The sequence below is a fragment of the Rhipicephalus microplus genome, chromosome X (assembly GCF_043290135.1).
Source record: "Rhipicephalus microplus isolate Deutch F79 chromosome X, USDA_Rmic, whole genome shotgun sequence".
Classification (NCBI taxonomy): Eukaryota; Metazoa; Arthropoda; class Arachnida; order Ixodida; family Ixodidae; genus Rhipicephalus; species Rhipicephalus microplus.
In genome coordinates this window covers 325112435-325137165 of record NC_134710.1, presented here as the reverse complement: position 1 = coordinate 325137165, position 24731 = coordinate 325112435, and the positions used below count along the sequence as shown (strand labels likewise).

At 42.1% G+C, this 24731-nt stretch overlaps 18 non-coding genes across 18 annotated transcripts; all 18 read right to left on the bottom strand.

Moving 5' to 3' along the window:
• Positions 1-1440: 1440 nt before the first annotated feature.
• On the bottom strand, positions 1441-1512 carry TRNAS-AGA (transfer RNA serine (anticodon AGA)). Its single transcript has one exon. It is a non-coding gene; the product is annotated as a tRNA-Ser (tRNA).
• A 1873-nt stretch (positions 1513-3385) lies between these two features.
• TRNAP-UGG (transfer RNA proline (anticodon UGG)) lies at positions 3386-3457 on the bottom strand. Its single transcript has one exon. It is a non-coding gene; the product is annotated as a tRNA-Pro (tRNA).
• A 207-nt stretch (positions 3458-3664) lies between these two features.
• On the bottom strand, positions 3665-3736 carry TRNAP-UGG (transfer RNA proline (anticodon AGG)). The gene has a single exon. It is a non-coding gene; the product is annotated as a tRNA-Pro (tRNA).
• A 782-nt stretch (positions 3737-4518) lies between these two features.
• Positions 4519-4590, bottom strand: TRNAP-UGG (transfer RNA proline (anticodon UGG)). The gene has a single exon. It is a non-coding gene; the product is annotated as a tRNA-Pro (tRNA).
• Positions 4591-5718: 1128 nt separating this feature from the next.
• Positions 5719-5790, bottom strand: TRNAP-UGG (transfer RNA proline (anticodon UGG)). Its single transcript has one exon. It is a non-coding gene; the product is annotated as a tRNA-Pro (tRNA).
• Positions 5791-7971: 2181 nt separating this feature from the next.
• Positions 7972-8043, bottom strand: TRNAS-AGA (transfer RNA serine (anticodon AGA)). Its single transcript has one exon. It is a non-coding gene; the product is annotated as a tRNA-Ser (tRNA).
• Positions 8044-8818: 775 nt separating this feature from the next.
• Positions 8819-8890, bottom strand: TRNAP-CGG (transfer RNA proline (anticodon UGG)). The gene has a single exon. It is a non-coding gene; the product is annotated as a tRNA-Pro (tRNA).
• A 207-nt stretch (positions 8891-9097) lies between these two features.
• On the bottom strand, positions 9098-9169 carry TRNAP-AGG (transfer RNA proline (anticodon AGG)). The gene has a single exon. It is a non-coding gene; the product is annotated as a tRNA-Pro (tRNA).
• Positions 9170-9943: 774 nt separating this feature from the next.
• TRNAS-AGA (transfer RNA proline (anticodon UGG)) lies at positions 9944-10015 on the bottom strand. The gene has a single exon. It is a non-coding gene; the product is annotated as a tRNA-Ser (tRNA).
• A 774-nt stretch (positions 10016-10789) lies between these two features.
• TRNAP-CGG (transfer RNA proline (anticodon CGG)) lies at positions 10790-10861 on the bottom strand. Its single transcript has one exon. It is a non-coding gene; the product is annotated as a tRNA-Pro (tRNA).
• A 207-nt stretch (positions 10862-11068) lies between these two features.
• TRNAP-AGG (transfer RNA proline (anticodon AGG)) lies at positions 11069-11140 on the bottom strand. The gene has a single exon. It is a non-coding gene; the product is annotated as a tRNA-Pro (tRNA).
• Positions 11141-12487: 1347 nt separating this feature from the next.
• Positions 12488-12559, bottom strand: TRNAP-UGG (transfer RNA proline (anticodon UGG)). The gene has a single exon. It is a non-coding gene; the product is annotated as a tRNA-Pro (tRNA).
• Positions 12560-12767: 208 nt separating this feature from the next.
• Positions 12768-12839, bottom strand: TRNAS-AGA (transfer RNA serine (anticodon AGA)). The gene has a single exon. It is a non-coding gene; the product is annotated as a tRNA-Ser (tRNA).
• A 775-nt stretch (positions 12840-13614) lies between these two features.
• Positions 13615-13686, bottom strand: TRNAP-CGG (transfer RNA proline (anticodon CGG)). The gene has a single exon. It is a non-coding gene; the product is annotated as a tRNA-Pro (tRNA).
• Positions 13687-16504: 2818 nt separating this feature from the next.
• TRNAP-UGG (transfer RNA proline (anticodon UGG)) lies at positions 16505-16576 on the bottom strand. The gene has a single exon. It is a non-coding gene; the product is annotated as a tRNA-Pro (tRNA).
• Positions 16577-16784: 208 nt separating this feature from the next.
• TRNAS-AGA (transfer RNA serine (anticodon AGA)) lies at positions 16785-16856 on the bottom strand. Its single transcript has one exon. It is a non-coding gene; the product is annotated as a tRNA-Ser (tRNA).
• A 775-nt stretch (positions 16857-17631) lies between these two features.
• Positions 17632-17703, bottom strand: TRNAP-CGG (transfer RNA proline (anticodon AGG)). Its single transcript has one exon. It is a non-coding gene; the product is annotated as a tRNA-Pro (tRNA).
• A 3364-nt stretch (positions 17704-21067) lies between these two features.
• TRNAP-AGG (transfer RNA proline (anticodon AGG)) lies at positions 21068-21140 on the bottom strand. Its single transcript has one exon. It is a non-coding gene; the product is annotated as a tRNA-Pro (tRNA).
• Between the last annotated feature and the right edge of the window lie 3591 nt (positions 21141-24731).

Below are 24731 nucleotides of genomic sequence, written 5' to 3'. Positions count from 1 at the left end.
TGTGTCTGTGTCGCTGGGAGCCTTCACAGTCGGCAGGTGCTGTTCAGGCTTGTCTGTCATTATCAGTTTCTTTGGCACTGGTTCGGATGCCTTGTTCTCCACCCTTTAATTGTCCATTCCACTAGGCCTGCTCAGTTTCACCAATTCTGGGGCCACCTGTTCCTTCCTCGCAGTCGCGCTCACTGCCTCTTCAGCTTCATGCTCGTCCATTAACAGCTCTGCATGGTCGTTGCCACTCGGAGGTCCGGTGACGCTGGCATAAGACAACGTGCAGTCGTTCTCCTCGTGGCCAAATCTTCGGCAGGCACCACAGCATGGCACACGGCAATCTCGCCGTATGTGCCCCTTGCTAGACCAACGAGCCAACACACGAACACAAACAATAATGAGGAGAACAATACTTTAGCTAGAACTGAATTACCCCCACTGAATTTTAAAACCGCCACCGTCACCAGTAAAAGACGCTTAGGAAACGAGGAATCGCGCAAAAAGAAAATGCGGATGGCGACGCCAAGCTATATATACCTTGATGCTCCAAACCCCCTACTTTTTGAAAAAAAAAATTATGAAACTGAAAACGAAATTGGGCTCGTCTGAGATTAGAACCCGGGACCCCTCGCACCCTAAGCGAGAATCATACCCCTAGAACAACTAGCCAACAAATGCAAATTAACACGAATGAGAAAAACAATGTTTTTGCTAGAAGTAAATTACCCCTAAAATACTTCAAAACTGCCACAGTCACCCAGGAAAGACGCTCGGAACAAAGAGAATCGCGCAAAAGAAAAATGTGGATGGCAACGCCAACCGACCTTCTTGCTCCAAACACTCTACATTTGAAAAAAACATTAAAAACTGAAAAACACTGCAGGCTCCTCCGGGATATGAACCTGGGACCTCTCGCACCCTTAGCGAGCATCATACCTTTAGACCAACAGCCAACACATGCAAATTAACACTAATGAGGAAAAAAACGTTTTTCCAAGAAGTAAATTTGCCCTAAAATATTTCAAAACCGACATCTCCACCGGGAAAAGACGCTCGGATAAAGAAGAATCGCGCAAAAGGAAAATGCGAATGGGAACGCCAACCTAACTTCATGCTCCAAATACACTCTCTTTTTAAAAAATTAAAAAAAACTGAAAAACACATCGGGCTCGTCCGGGATTGAAACCCGGGACCTCTCACACCCTGAGCTATAATCATACTCCTAGACCAACGAGCCAACACATGCAAATAAACACTAATGAGGAGAACAATATTTTAGCTAGAAGTGAATTACCCCTACTAAATTTCAAATCTGCCACCGTCACCAGTAAAAGACGCTCAGGAAACGAGGAATCGCGCAAAAAGAAAATGCGGATGGCGACGCCAAGCTACCTTGATGCTCCAAACGCCCTACTTTTTTGAAAAAAAAATTATGAAACAGAAAAAGAAATTGGGCTCGTCCGGGATTAGAACCCGGGACCTCTCGCACTCTAAGCGAGAATCATACCCCTAGACCAACAAGCCAACACATGCAAATTAACACTAATGAGGAAAACAATGTTTTTCTTAGAAGTTAATTAACCCTACCAAATTTCAAAACTGCCACAGTCACCGAAAAAAGACGCTCGGGAAAAAGGGAATCGCGCAAAAGGAAAATGTGGATGGCAACGCCAACCGATTTTCTTGCTCCAAACGCTCTACATTTGAAAAAAACATCAAAAACTAAAAAACACATCAGGCTCCTCCGTGATATGAACCCGGGACCTCTCGCACCCTTAGCGAGTATCATACCCTTAGACCAACAGCCAACACATGCAAATTAACACTAATGAGGAAAACAATGTTTTTCTAAGAAATAAATTAGCCCTTAAATATTTCAAAACCGACATCTCCACCGGGAGAAGACGCTGAAGAAAAGAAGAATCGCGCAAAAGGAAAATGCGAATGGCAACGCTAACCTAACTTCATGCTCCAAACCCACTACTTTTTAAAAAATTATAAAAACTGAAAAAACATCGGACACGTCCGGGATTGCAACTCGGGACCACTAACACCCTAAGCGATTATCGTACTCTTAGACCAACGAGCCAACACACGCAAATAAACACTAATGAGGAAAACAGTATTTTAGCTGGAAGTAAATTACCCACACCAAATTTTAAAACCGCCACCCTCACGGTAAACGACGTTCGGGAAACGAGGAATCCCTCAAATTGAAAATACGGATGGCGACGCCAACCTAGCTTCATGCTCCAAATGCCCTACTTTTAAAAAAATTATAAAACTGAAAAAACTTGGGCTCGTCCAGGATTTGAACCCGGGACCTCTCGCACCCTAAGCGAGAATCATACCCCGAGACCAACGAGCCAACACACGCAAATAACCATTAATTAAGAGAACAATATTTCAGCTAGAAGGTATTTACCTCTAAAAAAATTTCAAAAATGCCACAGTCACCGAGAAAAGACGCTCGGGAAAAAAGAAATCGCGAAAAAGGAAATTGTGGATGGCAACGCGAACCTATCTTCTTGCTCCAAACGCTCTATTTTTAAAAAAAACATTAAAAACTGAAAAGCACATCAAGCTCCTCCGAGATATGAACCCTGGATCTCTCGCACCCTTAGCGAGCATCATACCCTTCGACCAACAGCCAACAAATGCAATATAACACTAATGAGAAAAACAATGTTTTTCCAAGTAGTAAATTACCGCGAAAATATTTCAAAACCGACATCTCCACCGGGAAAAGACTCAGAAAAAAAATCCCACCAAAGGTAAACGCGAATGGCAACGTCAACCTAACTTCATGCTCCAAACCCACTACATTTTAAAAAATTAAAAAAAACTGAGAAAGACATTTGGCTCTGCCCCACCGCGGTGGTCTAGTGGCTAAGGTACTCGGCTGCTGACCCGCAGGGCGCGGGTTCGAATCCCGGCTGGGGCGGCTGGATTTCCGATGAAGGCGGAAAAGTTGTAGGCCCGTGTGCTCAGATTTGGGTGCACGTTAAAGAACCCCAGGTGGTCTAAATTTCCGGAGCCCTCCACTACGGCGTCTCTCATAATCATATAGTGGTTTCGGGACGTTAAACCCCACATATCAATCAAAGACATCCGGCTCGTCCGGCATTGCAACCCGGGACCTCTCACACCCTAAGCGATAATCATACCCCTAGATCAACGAGCCAACACATGCAAATAAAGACTAATGAGGAAAACAATATTTTAGCTAGAAGTAAATTACCCATACAAAACTTCAAAACCGCCACCCTCGCCGGTAAAAGATGCTCGGGAAACGAGCGATCGCGCAAAAGGAAAAGCAGGATGGCGATGCCAAGCTACCTTCACGCTTCAAACGCCCTACTTTATTGAAAAAAAATATAAAATTGAAAAAGAAATTGAGCTCGTCCGGGATTTGAACCCGGGACCTCTCGCACCCAAAGCGAGAATCATACCCCTAGACCAACGAGCTAACAAGCACAAATGAGCATTAATGAGGAGAACAATATTTTAGCTAAAAGTGAATTACCCCTACTAAAGTTCAAATCTGCCACCCTCACCAGTAAAAGACACTCGGGAAACCAGGAATCGCGCAAAAAGAGAATGTGGATGGTACCCAACCTAGCTTCATGCTCCAAACACCCTACTTTTAAAAAACCTATAAAACTGAAAAAACCTTGGGCTCGTCCGGGATTTGAACCCGGAACCTCTCGCACCCAAAGCGAGAATTATACCCCTAGACCAACGAGCCATCACGTGCGATGTAACACTAATGAGGAAAACAGTATTTTGTTAGAAGTTGTTTACCCCTAAAAAATTTCAAAACTGCCACAGTCACCGAGAAAAGACGCCCGGGAAAAGGGGAATCACGCAAAAAGAGAATGTGGATGGCAACTCCAACCTATCTTGTCCCTCTAAACGCTCTACATTTGAAAAAAACACATTAAAAACTGAAAAACACAACAGGCTCCTCCGGAATATGAACCCCGGACCTCTCGCACCCTTAGCGAGTATCATACCCTTAGACCAACAGCCAACACATGCAAAGTAACACTATTGAGGAAAACACTGTTTTTCCATGAAGTAAATTAGCCCTAAAATATTTCAAAACCGACATCTCCACCGGAAAAAGACGCTCGGAAAAAGGAAAATCGCGCAAACGGAAAATGCGAATGGCAACGCGAACCTAACTTCATGCTCCAAACCCACTATTTTTAAAAAATTGAAAAAAAAACTGAAGAAGACATTGAGCTTGTCCGGGATTGACACCCGGGACCTCTCACACTCTAAGCGACAATGATACCCCTAGACCAACGAGCCAACACATGCAAATAAACACTAATGAAAAAAACAATAATTTAGCTAGAAGTAAATTACCCATATAAAACTTCAAAACCGCCACCCTCACCGGTAAAAGATGCTCGGGAAACGAGCCATCGCGCAAAAGAAAAATGTGGATAGCGATGCCAAGCTTACTTGAAGCTTCAAACGCCCTAATTTATTGAAAAAAAAATATAAATATGAAACTAAATCGGGCTCGTCCGGGATTTGAACCCGGGGCCTCTCGCACCCAAAGCGAGAATCATACCCATAGACCAACGAGCCAACACACGCAAATAAACATTATTGAGGAGAACAATATTTTAGCTAGAAGTGAATTACCCCTACTAAATTTCAAATCTGCCACCGTCACCAGTAAAAGACACTTGGGAAACGAGGAATCGCGCAAAAAGAAAATGCGGATGGCGACGCCAACCTAGCTTCATGCTCCAAACGTCCTACTTTTTTTTTAAAAAATTTAAAACTGAAGAAAAACTTGGGCTCGTCCGGGATTTGGACCCGTTTGACCCGGGACCTCTCGCACCCTAAGCGAGAATCATACCCTTAGACCTACGAGCCAACTTTTTTTTCTTTATTGAATGACATTATGATAAGTAAAGTACACAGAACCAACAAGCCATCACATGCGAAGTAACACTAATGAAGAAAACAATGTTTTTGTTATAGGGTAATTACCCCTCAAAAATTTCAAAACTGCCACAGTCACCGAGAAAAGACGCTCGGGAAAAAGGGAATCGTGCAAAAGGAAAATGTGGATGGAAACGCCAACCTATCTTCTCGCTCCAAACACTCTACATTTGAAAAAACATTAAAAACTGAAAAACACAACAGGCTCCTCCGGAATATGAACCCGGGACCTCTCGCACTCTTAGCGAGTATCATACCCTTAGACCAACAGCCAACACATGCAAATAACACTAATGAGGAAAACACTTTTTCCAAGAAGTAAATCAGCCCTAAAATATTTCAAAACCGACATCTCCACCAAAAAAAGACGCTCGGAAAAAGAAGAATCGCGCAAAAGGAAAATGCGAATGGCAACGCCAACCTAACTTCATGCTCCAAACCCACTATTTTTAAAAAAATAAAAAAAACTGAAAAAGACATCGAGCTCGTCCGGGATTGCAACCCGGGACCTTTCACACTCTAAGCGATAATGATACCCCTAGACCAACGAGCCAACACATGCAAATAAACACTAATAAATAAACAATATTTTAGCTAGAAGTAAATTACCCATACAAAACTACAAAACCACCACCCTCACCGGTAAAAGCTGCTCGGGAAGCGAGGATACGCGCCAAAGGAAAATATGGATGGCGATGCCAAGCTACGTTGATGCTTCAAACGCCCTACTGCATTGAAAAAAAATATAAAATTGAAAAATAAATCGGGCTCGTCCGGGATTTGAACCCGAGTCCTCTCGCACCCAAAGCGAGAATCATACCCCTAGATCAACGAGCCAACACACGCAATTAAACATTAATGAGGAGAACAATATTTTAGCTAAAAGTGAATTACCCCTACTAAATTTCAAATCTGCCCCCTCACCAGTAAAAGACACTTGGAAAACGAGGAATCGCGCAAAAAGAAAATGTGGATGGTGACGCCAACCTAGCTTTATGCTCCAAACGCCCTACTTTTGAAAAGTATATAAAAACTACAAAAGCTTGGGCTCGTCCGGGATTTGAACCCGGGACATCTCGCACCCTTAGCGAGTATCATACCCTTAGACCAACAGCGAACACATGCAAATTAACACTAATGAAGAAAACACTGTTTTTCCATGAAGTAAATTAGCCTTAAAATATTTCAAAACCGACATCTCCACCAGGAAAAGACGCTCGGAAAAAGAAGAATCGCGCAAAAGAAAAATGCGAATGACAACGCAAACCTAACTTCATGCTCCGAACCCACTATTTTTAAAAAATTAAAAAACTGAAAAAGACATCGGGATCGTCTGGGATTGACACCCCGGGACCTCTCACACCCTAAGCGATAATCCTACCAAAAGACCAACGAGCCAACACTTGCAAATAAACACTAATAAAAAAATAATATTTTAGCTAGAAGTAAATTACCCATACAAAACCACAAAACCACCAACCTCGCCGGTAAAAGCTGCTCGGGAAGCGAGGAATTGCGCCAAAGGAAAATATGGATGGCGATGCCAAGCTAGGTTGATGCTTCAAACGCCCTACTTCATTGAAAAAAAATATAAAATTGAAAAATAAATCGCGCTCCTCGGTATTTGAACCCGGGAACTCTCGCACCCAAAGCGAGAATCATACCCCTAGATCAACGAGCCAACACACGCAATTAAACATTAAGGAGGAGAACAATATTTTAGCTAAAAGTGAATTACCCCTACTAAATTTCAAATCTGCCCCCTCACCAGTAAAAGACACTTGGAAAACGAGGAATCGCGCAAAAAGAAAATGTGGATGGTGACGCCAACCTAGCTTCATGCTCCAAACGCCCTACTTTTGAAAAGATTATAACAACTACAAAAGCTTTAGCTCGTCCGGGATTTAAACCCGGGACTTCTCGCACCCTCAGCGAGTATCATATCCTTCGACCAACAGCCAACACATGCAAATTAACACTAATGAGGAAAACACTATTTTTCCATGAAGTAAATTAGCCTTAAAATATTTCAAAACCGACATCTCCACTGGGAAAAGACGCTCGGAAAAAGAAGAATCGCGCAAAAGGAAAATGCGAATGGCAACGCAAACCTAACTTCATGCTCCAAACCCACTACATTTTAAAAAATTAAAAAAAACTGAAAAAGACATCGGGCTCATCCGGGATTGCAACCCAGGACCTCTCACACCCTAAGCAATAATCATACTCCTAGACCAACGAGCCAACACATGCAAATAAACACTAATGAAAAAAACAATATTTTAGCTAGAAGTAAATTACATATACAAAACTTCAAAACCGCCACCCTAACCGGTAAAAGATGCTCGGGAAACGAGCAATCGCGCAAAAGGAAAATGTGGATGGCGATGCCAAGCTACCTTCGTGCTTCAAACGCCCTACTTTATTGAAAAAAATATAAAATTAAAAAAGAAGTCGGGCACCTCCGGGCTTTGAACCCGGGACCTTTCGCATCCTTAGCGAGTATCATACCCTTAGACCAACAGCCAACACATGCAAGTTAGGACTAATGAGGAAAACACTGTTTTTCCAAGAAGTAAATTGGCCCCAAAATATTTCAAAACCGACATCTCCACCGGCAAAAGACGCTATGAAAAATGAAGAATCGCGCAAAAGAAAAATGCGAATGGCAACGCCAACCTAACTTCATGCTCCGAACCCACTACTTTTTAAAAAATTAAAAAAACTGAGAAAGACATCGGGCTCGTCCGGGATTGCAACCCGGGACCTCTCGCACCCTAAGCGATAATCAAACCCCTAGACCAACGAGCCAACCAAGCAATTAAACATCAATGAGGAGAACAATATTTTAGCTAAAAGTGAATATCCCTACTAAATTACAAATCTGCCATCCTCACCATTGAAAGACACATGGGAAACAAGAAATCGCGCAAAAAGAAAATGTGGATGGTGACGCCAACCTAGCTTCATGCTCCAAACGCCCTACTTTTAAAAAAATTATAAAACTGAAAAAATCTTGGGCTCGTCCGGGATTGGAACCCAGGTCCTCTCGCACTCTAAGCAAGAATCATACCCCTAGACCAACGAGCCATCACATGCAAAGTAACACTACTGAGGAAAACTGCAATTTTGTTACAAGTTGTTTACCCCTGAAAAATTTCAAATTTGCCACAGTCATCGAGAAAAGACGCTTGAGAAAAAGGGAATCGCGCAAAAGGAAAATGTGGATGGCAACGCCAACCTATCTTCTCGCTCCAAACGCTCTACATTTGAAAAAAAACATTAAAACTGAAAAACACAACAGGCTCCTCCTGAAAATGAACCCGGGACCTCTCGCACACTTAGTGAGTATCATAGCCTTAGCCCAACAGCCAACACATGCAAAATAACAATAATAAGGAAAACACTGTTTTTCCAAGAAGAAAACTAGCCCTAAAATATTTTAAAACTGACATCTCCACCGGGAAAATACGTTCAGAAAAAGAAGAATCACGCAAAAGTAAAATGCGAATGGCAACGCCAACCAAACTTCTTGCTCCAAACCCACTATTTTTAAAAAATTAAAAAAACTGAAAAAGACATCGGGCTCGCCCGGGATTGCAACCCGGGACCTCTCACACTCTAAGCGATAATGATACCTCAAGACCAACGAGCCAACACATGCAAATAAACACTAATGAAAAAAACAATAGTTTAGCTAGAAGTAAAACCCATATAAAACTTCAGAACCGCCACCCTCAGCGGTGAAAGATGCTCGGGAAACGAGCAATCGCGCAACAGAAAAATGTGGATAGCGATGCCAACTACCTTGAAGCTTCAAACGCCCTACTTTATTGAAAAAAAAATATAAAATAAAAAAGAAGTCGGGCTTGTCCGGGCTTTGAACCCGGGACCTCTCGCACCCGAAGCGAGAATCATACCCCTAGACCAACGAGCCAACAAACGAATAAACAAAAATGAGGAGAACAATATTTTAGCTAAAAGTGAAATACTCCTACTAAATTTCAAATCTGCCACCCTAACCAGTAAAAGACACTTGGAAAACCAGGAATCGCGCAAAAAGAACATGTGGATGGTGACGCCAACCTAGCCTCTTGCTGAAAACGCCCTACTTTTAAAAAAATTATAAAAATTAAAAAAACTTGGGCTCGTCCAGGATTTGAACCCGGGACCTCTCGCACCCTAAGCGAGAATCATACCCCTAGACCAACGAGCCCACACATGCGAAGTCACACTAATGAGGAAAACAGTAATTTTGTTACAAGTTATTTACCCCTAAAAAATTTCAAAACTGCCACAGTCACCGAGAGAAGACGCTCGAGAAAAAGGGAATCGTGCAAAAGAAAAATGTGGATGGCAACACCAACCTATCTTGTCCCTCCAAATGCTCTACATTTGAAAAAAACATTAAAAACTGAAAAAAACAACAGGTTCCTCCAAAATATGAACCCGGGGCCTCTCGCACCCTTAGCGAGTATCATACCCTTAGACCAACAGCCAACACATGCAAATTAACACTAATGAGGAAAACACTGTTTTTCCATGAAGTAAATTAACCTTAAAATATTTCAAAACCGACATCTCCACTGGGAAAAGACGCTATGAAAAATGAAGAATCGCGCAAAAGAAAAATGCGAATGGCAACGCCAACCTAACTTCATGCTCCGAACCCACTACTTTTTAAAAAATTAAAAAAACTGAGAAAGACATCGGGCTCGTCCGGGATTGCAACCCGGGACCTCTCGCACCCTAAGCGATAATCAAACCCCTAGACCAACGAGCCAACCAAGCAATTAAACATCAATGAGGAGAACAATATTTTAGCTAAAAGTGAATATCCCTACTAAATTACAAATCTGCCATCCTCACCATTGAAAGACACATGGGAAACAAGAAATCGCGCAAAAAGAAAATGTGGATGGTGACGCCAACCTAGCTTCATGCTCCAAACGCCCTACTTTTAAAAAAATTATAAAACTGAAAAAATCTTGGGCTCGTCCGGGATTGGAACCCAGGTCCTCTCGCACTCTAAGCAAGAATCATACCCCTAGACCAACGAGCCATCACATGCAAAGTAACACTACTGAGGAAAACTGCAATTTTGTTACAAGTTGTTTACCCCTGAAAAATTTCAAATTTGCCACAGTCATCGAGAAAAGACGCTTGAGAAAAAGGGAATCGCGCAAAAGGAAAATGTGGATGGCAACGCCAACCTATCTTCTCGCTCCAAACGCTCTACATTTGAAAAAAAACATTAAAACTGAAAAACACAACAGGCTCCTCCTGAAAATGAACCCGGGACCTCTCGCACACTTAGTGAGTATCATAGCCTTAGCCCAACAGCCAACACATGCAAAATAACAATAATAAGGAAAACACTGTTTTTCCAAGAAGAAAACTAGCCCTAAAATATTTTAAAACTGACATCTCCACCGGGAAAATACGTTCAGAAAAAGAAGAATCACGCAAAAGTAAAATGCGAATGGCAACGCCAACCAAACTTCTTGCTCCAAACCCACTATTTTTAAAAAATTAAAAAAACTGAAAAAGACATCGGGCTCGCCCGGGATTGCAACCCGGGACCTCTCACACTCTAAGCGATAATGATACCTCAAGACCAACGAGCCAACACATGCAAATAAACACTAATGAAAAAAACAATAGTTTAGCTAGAAGTAAAACCCATATAAAACTTCAGAACCGCCACCCTCAGCGGTGAAAGATGCTCGGGAAACGAGCAATCGCGCAACAGAAAAATGTGGATAGCGATGCCAACTACCTTGAAGCTTCAAACGCCCTACTTTATTGAAAAAAAATATAAAATAAAAAAGAAGTCGGGCTTGTCCGGGCTTTGAACCCGGGACCTCTCGCACCCGAAGCGAGAATCATACCCCTAGACCAACGAGCCAACAAACGAATAAACAAAAATGAGGAGAACAATATTTTAGCTAAAAGTGAAATACTCCTACTAAATTTCAAATCTGCCACCCTAACCAGTAAAAGACACTTGGAAAACCAGGAATCGCGCAAAAAGAACATGTGGATGGTGACGCCAACCTAGCCTCTTGCTGAAAACGCCCTACTTTTAAAAAAATTATAAAAATTAAAAAAACTTGGGCTCGTCCAGGATTTGAACCCGGGACCTCTCGCACCCTAAGCGAGAATCATACCCCTAGACCAACGAGCCCACACATGCGAAGTCACACTAATGAGGAAAACAGTAATTTTGTTACAAGTTATTTACCCCTAAAAAATTTCAAAACTGCCACAGTCACCGAGAGAAGACGCTCGAGAAAAAGGGAATCGTGCAAAAGAAAAATGTGGATGGCAACACCAACCTATCTTGTCCCTCCAAATGCTCTACATTTGAAAAAAACATTAAAAACTGAAAAAAACAACAGGTTCCTCCAAAATATGAACCCGGGGCCTCTCGCACCCTTAGCGAGTATCATACCCTTAGACCAACAGCCAACACATGCAAATTAACACTAATGAGGAAAACACTGTTTTTCCATGAAGTAAATTAACCTTAAAATATTTCAAAACCGACATCTCCACTGGGAAAAGACGCTCGGAAAAAGAAGAATCGCGCAAAAGGAAAATGCGAATGGCAACGCAAACCTAACTTCATGCTCCGAACCCACTACATTTTAAAAAATTAAAAAAAACTGAAAAAGACATCGGGCTCATCCGGGATTGCAACCCAGGACCTCTCACACCCTAAGCAATAATCATACTCCTAGACCAACGAGCCAACACATGCAAATAAACACTAATGAAAAAAACAATATTTTAGCTAGAAGTAAATTACATATACAAAACTTCAAAACCGTCACCCTTACCGGTAAAAGATGCTCGGGAAACGAGCAATCGCGCAAAAGGAAAATGTGGATGGCGATGCCAAGCTACCTTCGTGCTTCAAACGCCCTACTTTATTGAAAAAAAATATAAAATTAAAAAAGAAGTCGGGCACCTCCGGGCTTTGAACCCGGGACCTTTCGCATCCTTAGCGAGTATCATACCCTTAGACCAACAGCCAACACATGCAAGTTAGAACTAATGAGGAAAACACTGTTTTTCCAAGAAGTAAATTGGCCCCAAAATATTTCAAAACCGACATCTCCACCGGGAAAAGACGCTATGAAAAATGAAGAATCGCGCAAAAGAAAAATGCGAATGGCAACGCCAACCTAACTTCATGCTCCGAACCCACTACTTTTTAAAAAATTAAAAAAACTGAGAAAGACATCGGGCTCGTCCGGGATTGCAACCCGGGACCTCTCACACCCTAAGCGATAATCATACCCCTAGACCAACGAGCCAACACAAGCAAATAAACACTAATGAAAAAACAATATTCCAGCTAGAAGTAAATTACCCATACAAAACTTCAAAACCGCCACCCTCACCAGTAAAAGATGCATGGGAAACGAGCAATCGCGCAAAAGGAAAATGTGGATGGCGATGCCAAGCTATCTTCGAGCTTCAAACGCCCTACTTTATTGAAAAAAAATATAAAATTAAAAAAGAAGTCGGGCTCGTCCGGGCTTTGAACCCGGGACCTCTCGCACCCAAAGCGAGAATCAAACCCCTAGACCAACGAGCCAACACACGCAATTAAACATCAATGAGGAGAACAATATTTTAGCTAAAAGTGAATATCCCTACTAAATTAAAAATCTGCCATCCTCACCATTGAAAGACACATGGGAAACAAGAAATCGCGCAAAAAGAAAATGTGGATGGTGACGCCAACCTAGCTTCATGCTCCAAACGCCCTACTTTAAAAAAAATTATAAAACTGAAAAAATCTTGGGCTCGTCCGGGATTGGAACCCAGGTCCTCTCGCACTCTAAGCAAGAATCATACCCCTAGACCAACGAGCCATCACATGCAAAGTAACACTACTGAGGAAAACTGCAATTTTGTTACAAGTTGTTTACCCCTGAAAAATTTCAAAACTGCCACAGTCATCGAGAAAAGACGCTTGAAAAAAAGGGAATCGCGCAAAAGGAAAATGTGGATGGCAACGCCAACCTATCTTCTCGCTCCAAACGCTCTACATTTGAAAAAAACATTAAAACTGAAAAACACAACAGGCTCCTCCTGAAAATGAACCCGGGACCTCTCGCACACTTAGTGAGTATCATAGCCTTAGCCCAACAGCCAACACATGCAAAATAACAATAATAAGGAAAACACTGTTTTTCCAAGAAGAAAACTAGCCCTAAAATATTTTAAAACTGACATCTCCACCGGGAAAATACGTTCAGAAAAAGAAGAATCACGCAAAAGTAAAATGCGAATGGCAACGCCAACCAAACTTCTTGCTCCAAACCCACTATTTTTAAAAAATTAAAAAAACTGAAAAAGACATCGGGCTCGCCCGGGATTGCAACCCGGGACCTCTCACACTCTAAGCGATAATGATACCTCAAGACCAACGAGCCAACACATGCAAATAAACACTAATGAAAAAAACAATACTTTAGCTTGAAGTAAATTACCCATATAAAACTTCAGAACCGCCACCCTCAGCGGTGAAAGATGCTCGGGAAACGAGCAATCGCGCAACAGAAAAATGTGGATAGCGATGCCAACTACCTTGAAGCTTCAAACGCCCTACTTTATTGAAAAAAAATATAAAATAAAAAAGAAATCGGGCTTGTCCGGGCTTTGAACCCGGGACCTCTCGCACCCGAAGCGAGAATCATACCCCTAGACCAACGAGCCAACAAACGAATAAACAATAATGAGGAGAACAATATTTTAGCTAAAAGTGAAATACTCCTACTAAATTTCAAATCTGCCACCCTAACCAGTAAAAGACACTTGGGAAACCAGGAATCGCGCAAAAAGAAGATGTGGATGGTGACGCCAACCTAGCTTCTTGCTCAAAACGCCCTACTTTTAAAAAAATTATAAAAATTGAAAAAACTTGGGCTCGTCCAGGATTGGAACCCAGGTCCTCTCGCACTCTAAGCAAGAATCATACCCCTAGACCAACGAGCCATCACATGCAAAGTAACACTACTGAGGAAAACTGCAATTTTGTTACAAGTTGTTTACCCCTGAAAAATTTCAAAACTGCCACAGTCATCGAGAAAAGACGCTTGAGAAAAAGGGAATCGCGCAAAAGGAAAATGTGGATGGCAACACCAACCTATCTTGTCCCTCCAAATGCTCTACATTTGAAAAAAACATTAAAAACTGAAAAAAACAACAGGTTCCTCCAAAATATGAACCCGGGGCCTCTCGCACCCTTAGCGAGTATCATACCCTTAGACCAACAGCCAACACATGCAAATTAACACTAATGAGGAAAACACTGTTTTTCCATGAAGTAAATTAGCCCTAAAATATTTCAAAACCGACGCCTCCACCGGAAAAAGACGCTCGGAAAAAGAAGAATCGCGCAAAAGGAAAATGCGAATGGCAACGCCAACCTAACTTCATGCTCCAAACCCACTATTTTCAAAAAATTAAAAAAACCGAAAAATACATCGGGCTCGTCCGGGATTGCAACCCGGGACCTCTCACACTCTAAGCAATAATGATACCCCAAGACCAACTAGCCAACACATGCAAATAAACACTAATAAAAAACAATATTTTAGCTAGAAGTAAATTACTCATATAAAACTTCAGAACCACCACCCTCAACGGTAAAAGATGCTCGGGAAACGAGCAATCGCGCAAAAGAAAAATGTGGATAGCGATGCCAAGCTACCTTGAAGCTTCAAACGCCCTATTTTATTGAAAAAAAATATAAAATTAAAACTCAATCGGGCTCGTCCGGGATTAGAACCAGGGACCTCTCGCACCCAAAGCGAAAATCATACCCCTACACCAACGAGCCAACACACGCAAATAAACATTAATGAGGAGAACAATATTCTGGCTAGAAGTGAATTACCCCTTCTAAATTTCAAATCTGCCACCGTCACTAGTAAAAGACCCTTGGGAAACGAGGATTCGCGCAAACAGAAAATGCGGATGGCGACGCCAACCTAGCTTTATGCTCCAAACGTCCTACTTTTTTTTTTAAATTACAAAACTGAAGAAAAGCTTGGGCTCGTCCGGGATTTGGACCCGGGACCTCTCGCACCTTAAGCGAGAACCATACACCTAAACCAACGAGCCAACTTTTTTTTCTTTAATGAATGACATTATCACCAGTAAAGTACACAGAACCAACGAGCCAACACATGCGAAGTAACACTAATGAAGAAAACAATGTTTTTGATAGAAGTTAACTACCCCTCAAAAATTTCAAAACTGCCACAGTCACCGAGAAAAGACGCTCGGGAAAAAGGAAATCGCGCAAAAGGAAAATGTGGATGGCAAAGCCAACCTATCTTCTCGCTCCAAACGCTCTACAATTGAAAAAAACATTAAAAACTGAAAAACACAACAGGCTCCTCCTAAATATGAACCCGGGATATCTCGCACCCTTAGCGAGTATCATACCCTTAGACCAACAGCCAACACATGCAAATTAACACTAATGAGGAAAACACTGTTTTTCCATGAAGTAAATTAACCTTAAAATATTTCAAAACCGACATCTCCACTGGGAAAAGACGCTCGGAAAAAGAAGAATCGCGCAAAAGGAAAATGCGAATGGCAACGCAAACCTAACTTCATGCTCCAAACCCACTACATTTTAAAAAATTAAAAAAAAACTGAAAAAGACATCGGGCTCATCCGGGATTGCAACCCAGGACCTCTCACACCCTAAGCAATAATCATACTCCTAGACCAACGAGCCAACACATGCAAATAAACACTAATGAAAAAAACAATATTTTAGCTAGAAGTAAATTACATATACAAAACTTCAAAACCGCCACCCTTACCGGTAAAAGATGCTCGGGAAACGAGCAATCGCGCAAAAGGAAAATGTGGATGGCGATGCCAAGCTACCTTCGTGCTTCAAACGCCCTACTTTATTGAAAAAAAATATAAAATTAAAAAAGAAGTCGGGCACCTCCGGGCTTTGAACCCGGGACCTTTCGCATCCTTAGCGAGTATCATACCCTTAGACCAACAGCCAACACATGCAAGTTAGAACTAATGAGGAAAACACTGTTTTTCCAAGAAGTAAATTGGCCCCAAAATATTTCAAAACCGACATCTCCACCGGGAAAAGACGCTATGAAAAATGAAGAATCGCGCAAAAGAAAAATGCGAATGGCAACGCCAACCTAACTTCATGCTCCGAACCCACTACTTTTTAAAAAATTAAAAAAACTGAGAAAGACATCGGGCTCGTCCGGGATTGCAACCCGGGACCTCTCACACCCTAAGCGATAATCATACCCCTAGACCAACGAGCCAACACATGCAAATAAACACTAATGAAAAAACAATATTCCAGCTAGAAGTAAATTACCCATACAAAACTTCAAAACCGCCACCCTCACCAGTAAAAGATGCATGGGAAACGAGCAATCGCGCAAAAGGAAAATGTGGATGGCGATGCCAAGCTATCTTCGAGCTTCAAACGCCCTACTTTATTGAAAAAAAATATAAAATTAAAAAAGAAGTCGGGCTCGTCCGGGCTTTGAACCCGGGACCTCTCGCACCCAAAGCGAGAATCAAACCCCTAGACCAACGAGCCAACACACGCAATTAAACATCAATGAGGAGAACAATATTTTAGCTAAAAGTGAATATCCCTACTAAATTAAAAATCTGCCATCCTCACCATTGAAAGACACATGGGAAACAAGAAATCGCGCAAAAAGAAAATGTGGATGGTGACGCCAACCTAGCTTCATGCTCCAAACGCCCTACTTTAAAAAAAATTATAAAACTGAAAAAATCTTGGGCTCGTCCGGGATTGGAACCCAGGTCCTCTCGCACTCTAAGCAAGAATCATACCCCTAGACCAACGAGCCATCACATGCAAAGTAACACTACTGAGGAAAACTGCAATTTTGTTACAAGTTGTTTACCCCTGAAAAATTTCAAAACTGCCACAGTCATCGAGAAAAGACGCTTGAAAAAAAGGGAATCGCGCAAAAGGAAAATGTGGATGGCAACGCCAACCTATCTTCTCGCTCCAAACGCTCTACATTTGAAAAAAACATTAAAACTGAAAAACACAACAGGCTCCTCCTGAAAATGAACCCGGGACCTCTCGCACACTTAGTGAGTATCATAGCCTTAGCCCAACAGCCAACACATGCAAAATAACAATAATAAGGAAAACACTGTTTTTCCAAGAAGAAAACTAGCCCTAAAATATTTTAAAACTGACATCTCCACCGGGAAAATACGTTCAGAAAAAGAAGAATCACGCAAAAGTAAAATGCGAATGGCAACGCCAACCAAACTTCTTGCTCCAAACCCACTATTTTTAAAAAATTAAAAAAACTGAAAAAGACATCGGGCTCGCCCGGGATTGCAACCCGGGACCTCTCACACTCTAAGCGATAATGATACCTCAAGACCAACGAGCCAACACATGCAAATAAACACTAATGAAAAAAACAATACTTTAGCTTGAAGTAAATTACCCATATAAAACTTCAGAACCGCCACCCTCAGCGGTGAAAGATGCTCGGGAAACGAGCAATCGCGCAACAGAAAAATGTGGATAGCGATGCCAACTACCTTGAAGCTTCAAACGCCCTACTTTATTGAAAAAAAATATAAAATAAAAAAGAAATCGGGCTTGTCCGGGCTTTGAACCCGGGACCTCTCGCACCCGAAGCGAGAATCATACCCCTAGACCAACGAGCCAACAAACGAATAAACAATAATGAGGAGAACAATATTTTAGCTAAAAGTGAAATACTCCTACTAAATTTCAAATCTGCCACCCTAACCAGTAAAAGACACTTGGGAAACCAGGAATCGCGCAAAAAGAAAATGTGGATGGTGACGCCAACCTAGCTTCTTGCTCAAAACGCCCTACTTTTAAAAAAATTATAAAAATTGAAAAAACTTGGGCTCGTCCAGGATTGGAACCCAGGTCCTCTCGCACTCTAAGCAAGAATCATACCCCTAGACCAACGAGCCATCACATGCAAAGTAACACTACTGAGGAAAACTGCAATTTTGTTACAAGTTGTTTACCCCTGAAAAATTTCAAAACTGCCACAGTCATCGAGAAAAGACGCTTGAGAAAAAGGGAATCGCGCAAAAGGAAAATGTGGATGGCAACACCAACCTATCTTGTCCCTCCAAATGCTCTACATTTGAAAAAAACATTAAAAACTGAAAAAAACAACAGGTTCCTCCAAAATATGAACCCGGGGCCTCTCGCAACCTTAGCGAGTATCATACCCTTAGACCAACAGCCAACACATGCAAATTAACACTAATGAGGAAAACACTGTTTTTCCATGAAGTAAATTAGCCCTAAAATATTTCAAAACCGACGTCTCCACCGGAAAAAGACGCTCGGAAAAAGAAGAATCGCGCAAAAGGAAAATGCGAATGGCAACGCCAACCTAACTTCATGCTCCAAACCCACTATTTTCAAAAAATTAAAAAAACCGAAAAATACATCGGGCTCGTCCGGGATTGCAACCCGGGACCTCTCACACTCTAAGCAATAATGATACCCCAAGACCAACTAGCCAACACATGCAAATAAACACTAATAAAAAACAATATTTTAGCTAGAAGTAAATTACTCATATAAAACTTCAGAACCACCACCCTCAACGGTAAAAGATGCTCGGGAAACGAGCAATCGCGCAAAAGAAAAATGTGGATAGCGATGCCAAGCTACCTTGAAGCTTCAAACGCCCTATTTTATTGAAAAAAAATATAAAATTAAAACTCAATCGGGCTCGTCCGGGATTAGAACCAGGGACCTCTCGCACCCAAAGCGAAAATCATACCCCTACACCAACGAGCCAACACACGCAAATAAACATTAATGAGGAGAACAATATTCTGGCTAGAAGTGAATTACCCCTTCTAAATTTCAAATCTGCCACCGTCACTAGTAAAAGACCCTTGGGAAACGAGGATTCGCGCAAACAGAAAATGCGGATGGCGACGCCAACCTAGCTTTATGCTCCAAACGTCCTACTTTTTTTTTAAATTACAAAACTGAAGAAAAGCTTGGGCTCGTCCGGGATTTGGACCCGGGACCTCTCGCACCTTAAGCGAGAACCATACACCTAAACCAACGAGCCAACTTTTTTTTCTTTAATGAATGACATTATCACCAGTAAAGTACACAGAACCAACGAGCCAACACATGCGAAGTAACACTAATGAAGAAAACAATGTTTTTGATAGAAGTTAACTACCCCTCAAAAATTTCAAAACTGCCACAGTCACCGAGAAAAGACGCTCGGGAAAAAGGAAATCGCGCAAAAGGAAAATGTGGATGGCAAAGCCAACCTATCTTCTCGCTCCAAACGCTCTACAATTGAAAAAAACATTAAAAACTGAAAAACACAACAGGCTCCTCCTAAATATGAACCCGGGATATCTCGCACCCTTAGCGAGTATCATACCCTTAGACCAACAGCCAACACATGCAAATTAACACTAATGAGGAAAATACTGTTTTTCCAAGAAGTAAATTAGCCTTAAAATATTTCAAAACCGACATCTCCTCCGGAAAAAGACGCTCGGAAAAAGAAGAATCGCGCAAAAGGAAAATGCGGATGGCAACGCCAAACTAACTTCATGCTCCGAACCCACTACTTTTTAAAAAATTAAAAAAACTGAGAAAGACATCGGGCTCGTCCAGGATTGCAACCCGGGACCTCTCACACTCTAAGCGATAATCATACCCCAAAACCAACGAGCCAACACATGCAAATAAACACTAATGAGGAAAACAATATTTTAGCTAGAAGTAAATTACCCATACAAAACTTCAAATCCGCCATCCTCACCGGTAAAAGATGCTCGGGAAACGAGCAATCGCGCAAAAGGAAAATGTGGATGGCGATGCCTAGCTACCTTCATGCTTCAAAGGCCCTACTTTATTGAAAAAAATATAAAATTAAAAAATAAATCGGGCTCGTCCGGGATTTGAACCCGGGACCTCTCGCACCCAAAGCGAGAATCATACCCCAAGACCAACTAGCCAACAAACGCAAATAAACATTAATGAGGAGAACAATATTTTAGCTAAAAGTGAATTACCCCTACTAAGTTTCAAATCTGCCACCCTCACCAGTAAAAGACACTTGGGAAACAAGGAATCGCCAAAAAGAAAATGTGGATGGTGACGCCAACCTAGCTTCATGCTCCAAACGCCCTACTTTTAAAAAAATTATAAAAACTAAAAAAACTAGGTCTCGTCCGGGATTTGAAACCGGGATCTCTCGCACCCTAAGCGAGAATTATTATACCCCTAGACCAACGAGCCCACACATGCGAAGTAACACTATTGAGGAAAACAGTAATTTTGTTACAAGTTAGTTACCCCTAAAAAATTTCAAAACTGCCACAGTCACCGAGAGAAGACGCTCGTGAAAAAGGGAATCGCGCAAAGGAAAATGCGAATGGCAACGGCAACATAACTTCATGCTCCATACCCACTACATTTTAAAAAATTAAAAAAACTGAAAAAGACATCGGGCTCGTCCGAGATTGCAACCCGGGACCTCTCACACCCTAAGCGATAATCATACTCCTAGACCAACGAGCCAACACATGCAAATAAACACTAATAAAAAACAATATTTTAGCTGGAAGTAACTTACCCATACAAAACTTCAAAACCGCCACCCTCACCGGTAAAAGATGCTCGGCAAACGAGCAATCGCGCAAAAGAAAAATGTGGATAGCGATGCGAAGCTACCTTCATGCTTCATACGCCCTACTTTATTGAAAAAAAATATAAAATAAAAAAGAAGTCAGGCTTGTCCGCGGTTTGAACCCGGGACCTCTCGCACTAAAAGCAAGAATAATACCCCTAGACCAACGAGCCAACAAACGCAACCAAACATTAATGAGGAGAATAATACTTTAGCTAAAAGTGAAATACCCCTACTAAATTTTAAATCTGCCACCCTCACCAGTAAAAGACACTTGGGAAACTAGGAATCGCGCAAAAAGAAAATGTGCATGGTGACGCCAACCGAGCTCCATGCTCCAAACGCCCTACTATTAAAAAAATTATAAAACTTGGTCTCGTCCGGGATTTGAACCCGGGACCTCTCGTACCCTAAGCGAGAATCATACCCCTAGACCAACGAGCCAACACATGCGAAATAAAACTAATGAGGAAAACAGTAATTTTGTTAGAAGTTGTTTACTCCTAAAGAATTTCAAAACTGCCACAGTCACCGAGAAATGACGCTCGGGAAAAAGGGAATCACGCAAAAGGAAAATGTGAATGGCAATGCCAACCGACCTTATCCCTCCAAAGGCTCTACATTTGAAAAAAACATTAAAAACTGAAAAACACAACAGGCTCCTCCGGAATATGAACCCGGGACTTCTAGCACCATTAGCGAGTATCATACCCTTAGACCACCAGCCAACACATGCAAATTAACACTAATGAGGAAAACACTGTTTTTCCATGAAGTAAATTAGCCCTAAAATATTTCAAAACCGACATCTCCACCGGGAAAAGACACTCGGAAAAAGAAGAATCGCGCAAAAGGAAAATGCGAATGGCAACGCCAACCTAACTTCATGCTCCAAACCCACTACATTTTAAAAAATTAAAAAACTGATAAAGACATCGGGCTCATCCGGGATTGCAACCCGGGACCTTTCACACCCTAAGCGATAATCATACCCCTAGACCAACGAGCCAACACCTGCAAATAAACACTAATGAAAAATGATATATGGTGTTTTTGGCGCAAGGGCCATTTGATGGCCAAAGAGCGCCAGTTCATGAGACAGGAATGTGGATAATGGTTGTGATTAGCGGCTGTATAAGGGCCATAAAATTCCTCGCAGTAAAGGGGGTAAAAACATACAAGTAATAAAATCATGACCATGCCGTGAATGGTGTGTGTGGTGTGAATAGGTGACAAAAGTTTGTGATAATGAAAAACGTTGGTGGACATGTATGGCAATAGCACAAGTACCTCACACGTTAGTAACCTTGCGTGCAAGGGCCGTGTGGCAAGTGCTTTCCTGTGTAACCACCGCAGCAAAAACCTCTCTAGAGAGGTCGTGCTACGGTATGCCCGGGTATATGATATGAAAATTATGAATTTCCTTTAAAAAAGCTAATAATGATTTGTGACTAAAAAGCGGTTCCCTACCGACGAACATTGCAGGGTGTAAAGGTATATGTTGTCGGTAGGATAGCGGGAAGTGTTGGGTTCTTAGAGTGTCTAAATGTTTACATTGAATTAAAACGTGAAGAACTGTTAATGCCTCACCACATTTATCACATAATGGTGGATCACCACCGGACAAAAGATGTGTGTGTGTCGTGTATGTGTGCCCTATCCGGAGTCTTGTTAGTGTTACCTCTGTTAGACGTGATTTTGATACTGGTGGCCAATGGCCAAGGTGTGGCTTGATAACGTGTAGTTTGTTCTGTGTGTGTGTATCCCACTTGCTCTGCCAGTAGTCCCTGAGTTTTCGTTTGAGAGACGGCTTAAGATCAAGGGCCGGGATTGATGTCGGTGTAATGGCGGTGCTTTCGTGGGCGGATGCAGCAAGCTGATCCGCCATCACGTTGCCTTGAATCTCACGGTGCCCTGGCACCCTGGACACAACAACATGTCTGTTGAGTGTGTAGAGGGTGCATAAAATAGAGTAAAGTGAAACGAGGACAGGGTTTTTTTGTTTTTTAAGACTGTGCAGAGCCGTTACCACACTGAGGGAGTCTGTATAAATTACTGCTTTTTGTATTTGTGATTGTTTGATGTGTTTAGCTGCCACAAGTATCGCGTAAGCTTCCGCTTTGAAGATACTTGTGCCTGGATGTAGAGTGCCAGCATCCGAAAAGGAAGGGCCAACAGCAGCGTAGGACACAGAGGAGTTAGACTTAGAGGCATCTGTAAAAAACTCAGGACGTGTGTATTTGTGTTGAAGTTCCAAGAAGTATGTTCGAATATGGGCAATAGGCGCATGTTTAGTAACTTCTAAAAAAGACACATTGCAATCTATAGTCTGCCACTGCCACGGTGGCGGGTATGGTACAGGAGCCATTAAACTGTGTTCGAGTGACACTCCAGTTTCCTCGGCTAGACTTTTCAGGCGAACTGAGAAGGGCTGCCTCATCGAAGGCCTGTTTTGAAACAGAAATGAGCTCGACAAATCATTAATAGTAGAGTATGAGGGGTGCTTTTTATCTGCTTTCACCTTAAGGAAATAAACAAAAGACATATAAGTTCTCTGCAGATGAAGTGACCACTCATTTGACTCAACATAAAGGCTTTCCACGGGGCTGGTGCGAAAAGCACCCGTAGAAAGGCGGATGCCCAAATGGTGCACGGGGTCCAGCATCTTTAAAGCACTTTGAGTTGCAGACTGATACATAATGGCCCCATAATCTAAGCGGGTGTGAATAAGGCTTCTATACAGGTTCATGAGGCATTTCCTGTCACTACCCCACGTAGTACGTGACAACACTTTTATAACATTCATGGCTTTTAAACATTTTGTTTTTAAATACTTTATGTGGGGTACGAAGGTCAACTTGTTGTCCAAGATTAAGCCTAAGAATTTATGGTCGGCTTTGACGGACAGTTGTTGCCCGTTCAGTTGAATGTCGGGTTCCGAGTGCATGCCTCTCTTTCAAGAGTACAAGACACACGTGCTTTTTTGTGGGTTAAGTCAAAATCCGTTTTCATCTGCCCATTTGGAGATCTTATTTAAACCCAGCTGAACCTGCCGCTCACACATGGCCAAGTTGCATGACTTGCAGCCAAGCTGAACGTCGTCGACATATGTACAATAGAACATATTGCGGGGAATGGACAAGTGCAAAGAATTCATTTTAATATTAAAAAGTGTGCAACTAAGCACACCACCTTGTGGCACGCCTGTTTCCTGGACAAATGTTTGGGAGAGCACACTGCCCAGACGGACACGGAATGTCCGGTTTGACAGGTAACTTTCGATTATATGAAACATTCTTCCGCGCACACCAAGGTGGGACAGGTCTCTTAGAATTCCGTAACGCCATGTAGTATCATAAGCCTTTTCTTTATCGAGGAACACAGAGAGAAAATATTGTTTATGAACGAACGCGTCTCTGATCTGTGTCTCGATACGAACAACGTGGTCTGTGGTGGATCTACTTTCTCGGAACCCGCACTGAAATGGGTCGAGCAAATAATTTGTTTCAAGAAAATGTACAAGTCGGCAGTTTATCATTTTTTCGAAGACTTTGCACAAGCAGCTTGTAAGTGCAATAGGCCTATAACTTGAAGCTAAAGAAGGGTCCTTGCCCTCTTTCAAAATGAGAATATTAATAGCCTCTTTCCAGGAGGTAGGGATAGTGCCAGAAAACCAGATAGCATTGTACAAACAAAGTAGGGTTTTTCGTGTTTCGGCTGGTAGGTTTTTTAGCATTTCATACACCACACGGTCCGAACCTGGGGCAGAAGAGCTGCAGAAGTTTAGAGATGTTCGAAGCTCCGCTAGACTGAAAGCTTGGTTATATGCCTCGTATCTAGTGGATTTGTGTTCGAGTTTCTGCTTTTCTATTCTTGTTCTGTATTTTTGGAAAGTATCAGTATAGTGGGACGAGCTGGATACCCGTTCAAAGTGTGCCCCGAGGAAGTTTGCCTGATCTTCCAAGGTATCACATTGAGTGTTTACGAGCGGAAGTGTGTGTACTTGTTTCCCTGCTATCCTACCGACCATGTTCC